Below are 13,761 nucleotides of genomic sequence, written 5' to 3'. Positions count from 1 at the left end.
ACCGGTAAGTGCCAACTGAGGGGATAACAGAAAACCCAACAGAGGTTACTTTTCTCACACAGCGAGAAGGCCAGTGATAGGCAATCCCAGGCAGTAGTTGCTGCTCCATCGAGGCTATTTCTGGCTCTCTCTTCTGCCCACCTTTGACTGTCGTTTTCATTTTCATGGTTGCCAAGAGGGCTGCTTCACCTCCAGTGCTGGGTCTACATTCCAGACATTTAAAAAAAATTTTTCATTAATTAATTAATTTATTTTTGGCTGTGTTGGGTCTTCGTTTCTGTGCGAGGGCTTTCTCCAGTTGCGGCGAGCGGGGGCCAGTCTTCATCGCGGTGCGCGGGCCTCTCACCATCGCGGCCTCTCTTGTTGCGGAGCACAGGCTCCAGACGCGCAGGCTCGGTAGTTGTGGCTCACGGGCCTAGTTGCTCCGCGGCATGTGGGATCTTCCCAGACCAGGGCTCGAACCCGTGTCCCCTGCATTGGCAGGCAGATTCTCAACCACTGCGCCACCAGGGAAGCCCAGGGAAGCCCCCAGACATTTCTTCACGTATCCTCTGCTAAGCACAGTGCCCAGCTCGTGGAAGCCATTCAGATATTTATTGAATAAGTGAGTACATGGCAATTCAGTGAAAGCATCTGAAGTACAGATGGGTACAGAAGCAAAAGCTAAGTATTCCAAATGATTTAATGGCCAACCATTGTCAGATGATCTGAGCAATTTATTTTTGCATTGCTGCTGGTTGCGTTCTCTGGAAGTAGACACAGAGATGTCGTTTACAGAACAAGATACTTAATCGGGATCAGTACATGTTTAAGGCAAGGGGTAGGAAACAGAGTTAACCAGAGGAAAGAGCTGCCAGGCAGTGGAGGCCAGCGAGGCTGTAGAACAAGCCTTGCCTGTTGTCTTACACTGGGTTGAAATGGCTGGGTCTCCATATCCCACCCGCTCCCGCACCCCTGCAGTCACCTGATGCAGGGCTGTGGGAAGGCATGGACTTGATGGAGGTGGTCTCTGTAGCCAAGACTGTGGAGGGGCTGCCAGCTGCACCTGACTGGGGGAGTGCATTCTCCACAGCTGGCATCCAGCCCTTTCTTGAAGAATGGCTCTGGTGCCCTAGTTCCATATCTGCTACAGCATGACATCTCACTTTTCTTGTCATAACATAAAAAGAAAACAACAAGATGCAAGAAACAAGAAGAAAGGGGGAAAGGGATACCGACAGCAGAAAGCTTGGCTTGAGGAAAGAAAGTGATGGCTGTTGATGCTGAAATTTATCAATAGCTCTTAAAATTCAAGTAGAGTTGATTTACAATGTTGTGTTAATTTCTGCGTACAGCAAAGTGATTCATTTACACCTATATATACATTCTTGTTTAAAAATATTCTTTTCCATTATGGTTTATCACAGGATGTTGAATATAGTTCTCTGTAGGACCTTGTTGTGTATCCATTCTATATATACTAGTTTGCATCTGCTAACCCCAGACTCCCACTCCATCCCTCCCCCAACTCCCTCCGCCTTGACAACCACCAGTCTGTTCTCTATGTCCATGATTCTGGTTCTGTTTCATAGATAGGTTCCTTTGTGTCGTATTTTAGATTCCACATGTAAGTGATATCATATGGTATTTGTCTTTCTCTGACTTACATCACTTGGTATGATAATCTCCAGGTGCATCCATGTTGCTGCAAATGGGTGCTGAAATTCAGAGGTGACTTTGCCCAGATACGTGCAGCATCAGTGATGAAGGATTCTCAATGGACAGAAGTCTAATGTTTCATTAGCTGCAAGTTCTATTTAAAGCTGAATTGAACTGGAAGAGCATGGTTTACAGATGGGATTTCTAATGCAAGGTCCCCACTGTTTCAGCTCTGAGTTTGGAAACTGAGTTTAGGGATCCCAAAGAGAGCGCCATCTTGTGGTGAGAAGAGGAAGTAGCTCATTTCGGGACGGAGAGGTTTGCTTTCTATTCCTTAAAGGATGGAAGAAAGTGGACGCTGCCTTGGTTTAAAAAGTACATCATTTTTTCCCCCTGGGATTTAATGATTGTATCTGTCATCTATGTACGGATAACTAGCAGTGCTTGCATTTATGATCCTTTCACTTTGCCTTTTGCTTCCCATATTCCTTCCTGCATGTATGTCCTTGTACACAGTCCCCTACTTGGTTCATTCTTTCTGGTCACTTTCTTACCCTCAGGTGACCGCACCGAATCAAGGACTGAGCTGAATTTGGTTTAGGGAGTATTTGCTTGTAAATAATGAAAGATTCTTGGTAAGGCAAATGCTTTCAGGACTCGGGATGACTTGATAGTGGTGTACTTTGGCCACTTCGGCATGAAGTGAGAGAAATATTTGGGAAGGAGAGAAAAGTAGAGAGAGGGGCCAGCCTTGCTTAAACTCAATTTATGCTATATTTATAGAAAATAAAAAAATACATTAAAACGTTATAAGCATATAGTCTGTTTTGTTTTGCTTTTGAACAGTGCAGATAGGACATTTCCTCACCCACCAATCACACTCTTCTTAGCAGACAGACCTTGAGCACTGTCAGAGGGGCCCAAACATGACCATGAAGGCACCACGAAGGGAGGAAAATAAGGTCATTTTGGTGTCAGCATTCCCAAATCAAAACTATTATTAAAGAAAGTTCCTTCCAATGAGAGCCTAGACATTTTTTTTTCTTGGCCATGCCACGTGGCTTATGAGATCTTAGTTCCCTGACCAGGGATCAACCCCTGCCCCCTGCAGTGGAAGCGTGGAGTCTTAACCACTGGACCACCAGAGCCTAGACGTTTGTAAGAGGAATCCCCTGTTCTTAAAGAGGTGACCTTGTTTTGATTTTGTGTTTTATGCTTTTTATTGTATGTTTTATGCTGTCGTTATTGTCTGTATTACTGCTTTTGAAGATTCTGAATAACGTCTTGATTATTTTGGTAGGAAGTCATCATCAAAAGCAAATTACTCTTATTAGAAATGTACTGTTGTGTCTTGCTTTGTGAAGGAATATTTAAAGGCTCCGCAAATTTGTAGAGAAGACAGAGTTTACTTGCAGCCATCCAAGATGTGCTGCCACTTTTGTGACCTCCTCGGACAGGATTGAAAACTGTTTGAATCCATCCTTCACACAGATGAGATGGACAGAACTGGTGCCTCCCTCTTTGAAGAATTTTCGCTTTGATTGAAAAATGATTGTTTTCTGACTATAAAAATAATGCAACTTTATTATGGAAACTGTGAAAAATAGAGAACAACATACATATACAAAGTAAAAATCTCCTGTAACCCTACTACCCAGAAAGAGCCACTGTTAATATTTTGGTGTATATCTAATGAATATTTAAAAATTATCTATATATCTATAATTTATAGATAATATATGTTATATATGTAATGTTTCTGTATCTAATATTGTATAGATAAGTATAGACAACCTCATAATTTGCCTTTTTCACTTAATTATTCAGAACTTTACTATTCTGTTCTAGTATACATTTTAGTGGTTGCAAAGAATTTTAACCTGTGGATGGATCAACATTCTTTAAACAGTTGCTATCATTGGAAATTTAGTCATTTTCAGTTTTTATAGATACTCTTGTGTAAACATATTGCCATTTAATCTTTGAGGTCTAGTTTTTGTCTTAGAATACATTCCTAGAAGTGCAAGTGTTGGGTCGAAGGTAGTCAGATGTTTGAATTTTTGAGACGATTGACTAATTATGTTATAGAAAATGTGTAACATTCTAAACACTCATTTGCAATATTTAAGAAAGCACACTTCACAATAACATACACAACTCTGGGTATTGTCATTAAAAAGAGAGAAAGAGAAAAGCTGCAATTGGATAGACAAATAGCAGGGCTACTAGTAAAGACTGACATTTTTTCATAAGTTTATTTGTCCAATGCACTTCTCTTCTTGTTTGCCCTTTTTCTTTTTTTCATTATGGTTTATTACAAAATATTGAATATAGTTCCCTGTGCTATACAGTAGGACCTTGTTGTTTATCTGTTTTATATATTGTAGTTTGTATCTACTATATATAAAATCTCAACCTCCTAATTTATCCCTTCCCCAACTTTTCCCCTTTGTAACCATAGGTTTGTTTTCTATGCCTGTGAGTCTCTTTCTGTTTTGTAAATAAGTTCATTTGTATCACATTTTAGATTCCACATATAAGTGCTATCATATGGTATTTGTCTTTCTCTGTCTGACTTACTTCACTTGATATGGTAATCTCTAGGTCCATCCATGTTGCTGCAAATGGCATTATTTCATTCTTTTTGATGGCTGAGTAGTATTCCACTGTATATGTTACCAAAAGTGAGGTCCAGCAGCTCACCACTCAAAAGCCAATGAAGAGCCAATGTTGGTGGAAAGGAAAGTTTGCTTCATTCTGGAGGCCAGCAACTGGGGAGGAGGGCAGACTCCTGTCCAAAGGCCGACTCCCCTTACTGACAGTCAGGGGGCAAGAGCTTTTATAGATGGAGGGAGGGGGCTACATGCAGAAACAGTGCAGGCAGCTCTGACGATCACCTTGAAATTGGTCATTAGTGGTCTGATCAGTGTCATCTTGACTGTCTTAAGTACAGTTAGTCTTCAGTTCCAGCGTCGGTTTGTTCCCATTTCCTTGAGGCCAGCTCTCGGAATTGTGGCAGCTTATGTCATGGCTACAGCCTGGTCATCATGTAGTTAACTTCTCCCACCTGATGGGGGTTTTAGTACCTACAAGACAGCTCACAGGAGAGGGCTCAGAATATTATCTCTAGCGCTTGAGGAGGAACTAAAGGTCCTTGACTTTGCTTAATGACTAAACTATTATTATTTGGTCTCCTCTGACTGTTTTCCTTTGTTTCTGCATTTTCTCACTTCTTTGATTAAAGTTATTCCTTGGCTAAAGTTTTTCCACAGACAAAAGAAAGGCTGAGGACACAGAGGGGAAGAACCATAGGGTCCTGCTACGTTTCATTTTTTGTGCCACATCTTCTTTATCCATTCTCTGTCCAGAGGCATTTTGGTTGTGCCCTTTTCCTGTTGAGGCTTTTACTCTTCTTATTGTATGAGGTACTAAGAAAAGTAGCTGTTGGGACTTCCCTTGTGGTCCATTGGTTAAGACTCCATGCTTCCAGTGCAGGGGGCACGGGTTTGATCCCTGGTCGGGGAACTTAGATCCCACATGCTGCACAGTGTGGCCAAAAAAAAAAAAAAAATTAGTAATTGTCATATATTTTACAAGTACGATTTCCAGTTTAACCTTATTTTTGGCATTATTTGCCTACAAGTCACTTTTAATTTTTCTGTAATATTATGTATCAATTTTTTTCTTCAACAATTTCTTCTTTGTTTGGGGGTTTGAAGATTTTCATTTTACCAGAGACCAAAATGTTCTTGTTGAAAATTTTCGGCCCTAGCCAGTAAACAGGGCAGCATTTTTTGGGTACAAATGTAGGTGGGTAGAGAAACTTGTTTACCTTCTTTTGGTATCATACTCTGGTTCCAAATGGGTTATTGTTTCATCTTCAGTCTTTTAAGTAGTATTTTTTAAAAAATTCTTTCCTTCTTTCTTTCTTCCTTCCTTCCTTCCTTCCTTCCTTCCTTCCTTCCTTCCTTTCTTTCTTTCTTTCTTTCTTTCTTTCTTTCTTTCTTTCTTTCTTTCTTTCTTTCTTTCTTTCTTTCTTTCTTTCTTTCTTTCTTTCTTTCTTTCTTTCCCTCTTTCCTTCCTTTCTTTCTTTCTTCCTTTCTTCCTGGTCTTAGTTGTGGCACAGGGGATCTTTGCTGCCACGTGCAGGATCTTCATTGCGGCATGCGGACTCTTAGTTGCAGCACGCAGGATCTAGTTCCCTGACCAGGGATCGAACCCGGGCCCCCTGCATTGGGAGCGCGGAGTTTTCACTACTGGACCACCAGGGAAGTCCCTTTTATGTAGTATTAAAAAAATTTATTACCCCCTGTTTTTTCATTAAGCTGTTTTAATGCTCCCTGATGTTGATAACAGTTTGCCTCCTGAGGTACTCGTGACGGATCAAGTGTGTTTTTCCTTCTTCCTTTCCTACCTTCCTTCTCTTTCCGTTGCTTCTCTTCCTCCCCTCCTTCCCTCTCACATTTCCCCCTCCTCCTCTCTCTCTCTATTTCTGTTGCATTAGTAAATGAGTAAATAATACTTGAGACTTAGAAATTATTCAATAAATAATAGTTCCCATAATTTTTTAGGTCATAGGGACATCTCGGGTCTTTATCTAGTGGAAACTCTGTTCAGTGCATCCAAGATTATGTTCCTTTGATTTCTTAGAATCAATGGATTTAGATACTTTGGATTTACTTTGTCTGAGTTTATTACCTTCCCCTTATGTTGTTGAACACAAGTCCCTGTGCCTGATGCACACTGAGGGCAAGCAAACTGAAATGTCAGAGTTTGGAGCAGAGAAAGGTTTATTGAAGGGCCAAGCAAGGAGAACAGGTGGCTCACGCTCAGAAGACCCAAACTTCCTGATGGTTTTCGGGGGAAAATTTTTATAGGCAAAATTTGGGGTGAGGGCTACAGGGTTCATGATGTCCTTCTGATGCGTTCGCAGTGAGGTAGCAGGAATCTCGTGCTCAGCCTGAAGTTACCATCCTCCACCTGGGTGGGGGCCTTAGTTCCTGTAGAAGAGCTCAAAGACATTGTTATGTACATTCCTTGAGGAGGAACCAGGACCCTGCCCCATGGCTGCACTATTGTTTCCTTCTGCATTGCCTCACTTCCCTGATGAGTAACTGCTTGAATCTGCCTTTTGGAACTCAGGGAATGTCTAGGAGGTTGAAGCCTTTTCCTTGGAAACAGGAAAAGGGGGACAAGGAAAGAGTTTGTACCCAGGAGGGCCCCACAAGATCCTGTTCCGTTTCACTTACACTCACTGAAGTCCATCTGTTGGCATTTTATCCCTGTCACCTAGGCTTACTTATACTCCAGAGATCTGTGTTTATCTGCAAATGTGAGGTTTTGGGGGTGTTTTTTTTTTTTTGAGCATTCACTCTTTACATAATTTATTAAAATGTTAAATTCAGAAACTACCATGCAGACTGGAGAGATGTGTTTAGGTATTTATCCAGGGCAGCTATTGTTTTCTCTAAACTAAATAAATGGAGTAGTATTAGAGTCACTTCCTGGGACATCTTCTCAACTCCCAAGGTCCTGGTGTAAGCAGATAGGGAAGGGGGTCCCCAGAGAAGGAGAGCCAGGCGTGGCTTTCTTGACATAAGAGAAGCCATTTTGGCCTAAGCCATTGTGTGATGCTTGCCCTTGAACATGTCTCAGTAATTAATAATCTTAAGGGAACAAAAGGATGCAGGAACAGAGGAAAGGCAGTCAGACAATAGTGCATAAAAGCAGAGTCCTACTTCCTCCTCAAGGGGTATCCATAATAATATTATCTTTGGGTCTTGGGACTTCCCTGGTGGTCCAGTGGGTAAGACTCCACGCGTGCTCCCAATGCAGGGGGCCTGGGATAGATCCCTGGCCGGGGAACTAGATCCCACATGCGTGCCACAGCGAAGAGTTCGCATGCTGCAACTAAGAAACCTGCACGCTGCAACTAAGAGTCCACATGCCGCAACTAAGAAGTCTGCATTGCTGCATCTAAAAAGATCCCTCGTGCCGCAACTAAGACCTGGTGCAGCCTAAATAAATAAATGTATATATACATACATATATAAAAGTGAACATTCTTGTTAAAAAAAAGTATATCTATCTATCTATCTATCTATCTATCTATCTATCTATCTATCTATCTATCATCTATCTTTGAGTCGTGCAGGAACTAACGCCCCCACCCAGTTGAAGGATGGAGTGATGATGTTGACCATCCTGACTTCAGTCAACTAAACTCTATGCTAGATTCTCCTCTGCTCAAGCCCCTTCATGAAGATGCATGTTCCCATAGCTTAAAACTTCCCCAGTTTTGCTGTCTGGGAAGACACTGCTCTGGGAGAGATCCCCAGTATTCTCCTTACTTGCTGCAAGTAATAAATCCTTCCTTCTCCCGATCTTTGGTTTGGGTGTGTCTATTGGCTCGACACCCACCAAGAGGCGAACCCAGTTTTCTAGTAACGTTGGCACCGTGTTTGCACTACAGGATCCCTGCCTGCTGGGCCATTGCTGATTGCAACAGAGTGGGTCAACCAGGCAATGTCTCCTGGAGCTAAAAACTGGAACCTAAAGGATTCTAGCTTCCTCTAGACCGGCCTTTCAGACGGAGGGAGAGTAAACTCAGGTGAAGTGGCCATTGTGCACAGCTGTGTGGCTGGAGAAACAGGAAAATGGGAATGCTCGTGAGAGAGAGAGAAGGCCAGGCCCTGCAGAGAGCAGCCGTGGGAGCTACGAGGCCTTGGTCTGAGTCGCTTCCGGAGGCCAGGTTGCATTTCTGCACTTGGAGTTCCTGAGTTATCTCATTATCCCTGTCCACAAAAAATTAATCAGTCAATCTAAGAAAGAAATGGAAAATTTTATTCGAGCCAAACTTGAGGGTTATAACCCAGGAAGAGCATCTCAGAAAGCTCTGAGTACTCTTCTGCCCGTTAGAAGTCAAGGCACAATTATATAAGTTTTTTGAGACAGAGGGCTGTACATCAAATGATGTATTATTGGCAGCTTATATGATCCAGATCTAAGCGTCATCCTGGTGGGTCATGTGACTCCTTACAGGATCAAGAAGGAATGCTGTCTTTTCAGGAGTTGTCTTGTTAATGCTGGGAGAATGTTGCTTTTATGGTTGGTCAGGTATTTCTGCAATGGGGGAGGTCTGGTTCACGCATAATGCAGATACACAATGCACAGTGCAGGGAGAGAGAGGGGAAGCCAAAGGGCAGAGAAGCATTTTTTATGTTTAAGTATTTCTTGTCTTGCCATAAGATATGAATTTTATTTCACATCGTTATGATACATTCTCATTTTTCTTAATCTAGCTTTAATTAGCTTCCTTCACATGCACGTAAAGAGACCTTTATCCTTTTGTCTTTTAGCTCAAATATGTACTACTTGACTAGCCTTTATCTAAGTCTTCTGTTAGCTCTCCACATTTTGATTCCCAAATGGAATTTCTCTTTCTCCCATTTCCTACAAACTGCTCTCTCCATTTACAATGGTTTTCTAAAACCAAATAGAACCATTTGTACACAAAAAAGAACACGTCCAACCTGGGTTTGCCTCCCATGAATATTAATCTCAATGACGACATCCTATCTGTATAAAGCCGGACTGAACTATTTCTGTACCTATTTTACACAGACAGTGTAGGAGGGAAGACCACCGTCCTGGAGCTTGGTTACATCTCATTCTCCTTGAGCAGAGCCTTACGCTCTTCCTAATTGTAGAACTTGTATTTAGATACACTGTCTGATGCCTTTCATAGCCCATGTTCTGGTCTTGAAACCGAGCAGGACGCTGTGGGGCTCCTGGGCATGGAAGCCTTTCTGTGTCCCCCGTTTCTTGTTTGTAGAAAATAGGCTTCAGCCTCTAAGACCTTCCCTGAGTTCCAAAGGGCAGGTTCAAACAGTTGTTAATCAGGAAAGGGAGGGGATGCAGAGACAAGGGAGGAGAAGCCAAGACACAATAGTGCAGCCTTGGGGCAGGGTCCTGGTTCCCCCTCAAGGGATACATATAATAATATCTTTGAGCTCTTTATAGAACTAAAACCCCCAACAAAGGGAAGATGTTAATTACTTGATGAAGCATTCTTCATTCCAGAGAGAAGGTCACAGTTTGATAACCTCCAGAACCAGAGAAGCTCATCAAGAGACCACCTGAGGCCAGATGAAAGGAGCGGCAGGCCCTGCACACACCCTGATCCTTATCAGCAACCCCACCCTTGACCCATTGCTATAAAACTCCTCACCAAATCCTTCTGGGCTGGGACCCACAGTTTTGAGGGCATGATCCTCCTGTGGCCCCCTTTGCCTGGCAAAGCAATAAAGCTATTCTTTTCCACCTCACCCATAACTCTGTCTCTGAAGTTCTATTTGGTACCAATGCACAGAGGCCGAGTTTTCAGCATCAGTCTCTGGGAATTGTCAGCCCATCTTGAAGCATCCTACGACTTTGCCCCTCTGATCACAGCTTGTTAGACCGATGCACTCTTGACTCAAGTTGGGGCACTTGGGTTTTCTCTCCCAGAGGTTTAAAATGGTAACCCAGGGATGTTAGTTAGTTAGTTGGAGCTCTGCAGCTGGGGTAGCCATGATCCACCAGCATCTGGAAGCCAGGAATGCCTGTGTGCAGAGAAAGAATAGAAGAAAAGACTGCACCGAGAGAATCGGAGATGAGCTTTGATGTATAATGAAGAATTCGTCTGATCTTTGTTCTAGGTTCCTTGCACAGAGCTTCTAAAACTCTTGGAATTTCCCAAGTGATAGCACTTATCTTTGCTCTTCATGAGACCCTTGGATCACAGCTGAATTTATGCTAATGAGATGCCTCAAGTTCAGTCTCTAAATAGCTTCAGGGTGGGGGCTGGCCACCAGAAAGACCACCTATGTGATTGGACGGTTGAGACTTGGAGCCTGTCTGACCTCTAGGAAGAGGACAAGGGCTGGAGCTGGAGTTCAGGCACATGACCGATTATCTCACCAATACCGCGACATAGTGAGACCCAGCAAACACTCGGGACACAGGGGCTCAGTGGCGCTTCCTGGTAGATGCACAGTTTATGTACCAGAGGAGTGGCGTGTCCTGATTCCATGGGAGGAGGGCATGGACGCTCTGTGTTCAGGACCCTCCCAGACCTTGGCCTTTGTGTCTCTTCCTTTGACTCATCTTGATCTGTATCCTCCACAGTAAGACTGTAATCATAAGTATAGTGCTTCCTGAGTTCTGTGAGTCAGTCTAGCAAATTAGCACACCTGAAGGTAGTCTTGTGGAGGACCGAGGCCTTAACTTGTGGGGTCTGTGCTTATTCCAGATAGTTAGTGATGCTGAAAACTTGGCCTCTGGGCACCAGTGCCAAGTTGAATCTCAGAGACAGAGTTTTGGGTGAAGCAGAAAAGAATAGCTTTATTGTTTTGCCAGGCAAAGGGGGACACCGCGGGCTAATGCTCTCAAAACTGTATGTCCCTTGAGAGAGAACCAGGACCCTGCCCCAAGGCTGCACTATTGTGTCTTGGCTCCTCCTCCCTTGTCTCTGCACCCCCTCTCTTCCTTGATAAGGAACTGTTTGAACCTGCCCTTTGGAACTCAGTGAAGGCCATGCAGGCTGAAGCCTATTCCCTACAAGCAAGAAACGGGGGACACAGAAAGGCTTCCATGCCCAGGAGCTCCGCAGGGTCCTGCTCGGTTACATTAGTGCCAGACTTAAACTGCAGGTTATCCGTTGGTGTCAGAATAAGCTCTGATACAGCCCCGAGAATCAAGGGTAACCTTGGTCGTGATGTTCCCTTTTTCAGCACCTTCTGAGGGTTGGCTCTTCTTCTTGCCCTGGGTTTCCATGTGAGCTGCTGGTATTTTTCTAATAGATTCCAAGTTTCATTTAAGCTGTTTGGGGCAGGCTCGTATATCAATAACCTCTTACAAAGAGTTAAAATAGAAATTTGAAGGAATGGAACATGATGTATTAAACAGTCAACTTTCTAATTCTTCTTAAAGTTCATGTCAATATTAACATTTTCCTTCTGTCTGTATCTCTGAGAAATTAGTTTCTACAGCAAACCCCCCCAAATGGAGATTTTGAGGAAAGCAGGATTTTACTCCTCTCTGAAATGGTACAGTGTAATCTACGAAGGCAATTAGAATTTATAGGTCTCTAATTTTTCTCCAATTGAGTATTTTAACTTTGAAGTTTTCGTGGCTCCTTGCCTAAGTCCAAAGTGTTATAAACTTTTAGGATATAAACGCAGGAATGGAACAGAGGGAGAAGCGAGGTGTCTGGCTCAAGGTTACATTACTTATTACTGTCAAAGTCTGGATTTGAATGATTTCATATGTACTGAGTCACTTTGCAGTGAAAAACCTGTTTACTAAGGATTTAATTATTATTAACCTGTTTACTAAGGATTTAATTATTATTTTTCCAGGGCTATAAATGAGTGTAAATGTTTCTGTTATACATTTTTCAAAGATGGCTGTGGCTGGGAGTAGATCCTGAATCTCACAGGGAAGAAGCTTCCCTGTGAGGCTGCCCGACCCACACCTGCTTTGGGGGCTTGGTGCTCAGGCAGACAGACCTTCACCGACTTAAATAACTAAACCCTTCATGGGACTTGAATCCAATTCTTTTCCATGTCTTTGCTTGTTTGGGTGAGTTTATTTCTTGGTGAATCTTTGCAAAAATTCTTTTTCTCTGAATGAAAATGTCTATTTTGTTCTGTTTTCCATCTGTGGATACCCTGAAAGAGAGGAGACTGAATTATTTTTTAAGTGTCAGGCACTGAGGTATAATCTACATAGAATAAGATTCATCCTTTTACAGTAAAATGCACACTTTAACAAATTTTGACAAAACACAGTTTTGTAATCCCACAACAATCAAGTTATAGGATATTTCCGTCACCCCAAAAAGTTCCCTCATGCCCTTTGTAGTTAATACCCTCTTCCTACCCCCATTTTCAGATAAACAAAAACAGAGTGTACTACCAACATTACAAGAGGAATGTCTGAAGACATAGTTCAGAAATTAAGAAATAGCTAAGGGCTTCCCTGGTGGTGCAGTGGTTGGGAATCCGCCTGCCGATGCAGGGGACACAGGTTCCTGCCCCGGTCCGGGAAGATCCCATATGCCACGGAGTGGCTGGGCCCGTGAGCCACAACTGCTGAGCCTGCGCGTCTGGAGCCTGTGCTCCGCAATGAGAGAGGCCACGATAGTGGGAGGCCCGCGCACCGCGATGAAGAGTGGCCCCCGCTTGCCGCAACTGGAGAAGGCCCTCGCACAGAAACGAAGACCCAACACAGCCATAAAAATTAATTAATTAATTAATTAGTTTTAAAAAAATTAAAAAAAAAAAAACAGAAGTACTAATTTCATAAAAAAAAAAAAGAAATAGCAAAGATAACATTATTGCTTTTAAGTTTTCTTAATAATTTGAAACACACAGTTTATAAGCTCCTGTCTTTAGGATGCAAAATTTTCTTTTCTTTTTTAAATTTTGATTGGCGTATAGTTGATTTACAATGTTGTGTTAGTTTCTGCTATACAGCAAAGCGAATCAGTTATACATATATCCACTCTTTTTAAAATTCTTTTCCCATATAGGTCATTACAGACTAGTGAGTACAGTTCCCAATGTGTAAAGTTTTCTAATATATTTTTTTCTTATTTGCTCTCTTTTATGATTGTTCATTTCCTTATGTGATTTGCAATTTTTTTAATTGAAATATAGTTGTCGTACAATATTATGTTCGTTTCAGGCATGATACACAGTGATTTGACATTTGCATATATTATGAAATTATCACCACGATAAGTCTAGTAACCGTCTGTCACCATACAAAGATATTACAGTCTTATTAACTCTATCCCTTATGCTGTATGTTACATCCCCATTACTTATTATATAACTGGAGATTTGTACCTCAGGCCCCTTCACCTATTTCATCCCCACCACTGTAATTTTTTAAATTAATTTTTATTGGCGTATAGTTGCTTTATAATGTTGTGTTAGTTTCTACCGTACAGCAAAATGAATCAGCTATACATACACAGATATCCCCTCTCTTTTGGATTTCCTTCCCATTTAAGTCACCACAGTGCATTAAGTAGAGTTCCCTTTGCTATACAGTATGTTCTCATTAGTTGTCTAT

The sequence above is a fragment of the Eschrichtius robustus genome, chromosome 6 (assembly GCF_028021215.1).
Source record: "Eschrichtius robustus isolate mEscRob2 chromosome 6, mEscRob2.pri, whole genome shotgun sequence".
Taxonomy (NCBI): domain Eukaryota; kingdom Metazoa; phylum Chordata; class Mammalia; order Artiodactyla; family Eschrichtiidae; genus Eschrichtius; species Eschrichtius robustus.
Note: the sequence above shows the minus strand (reverse complement) of the source record.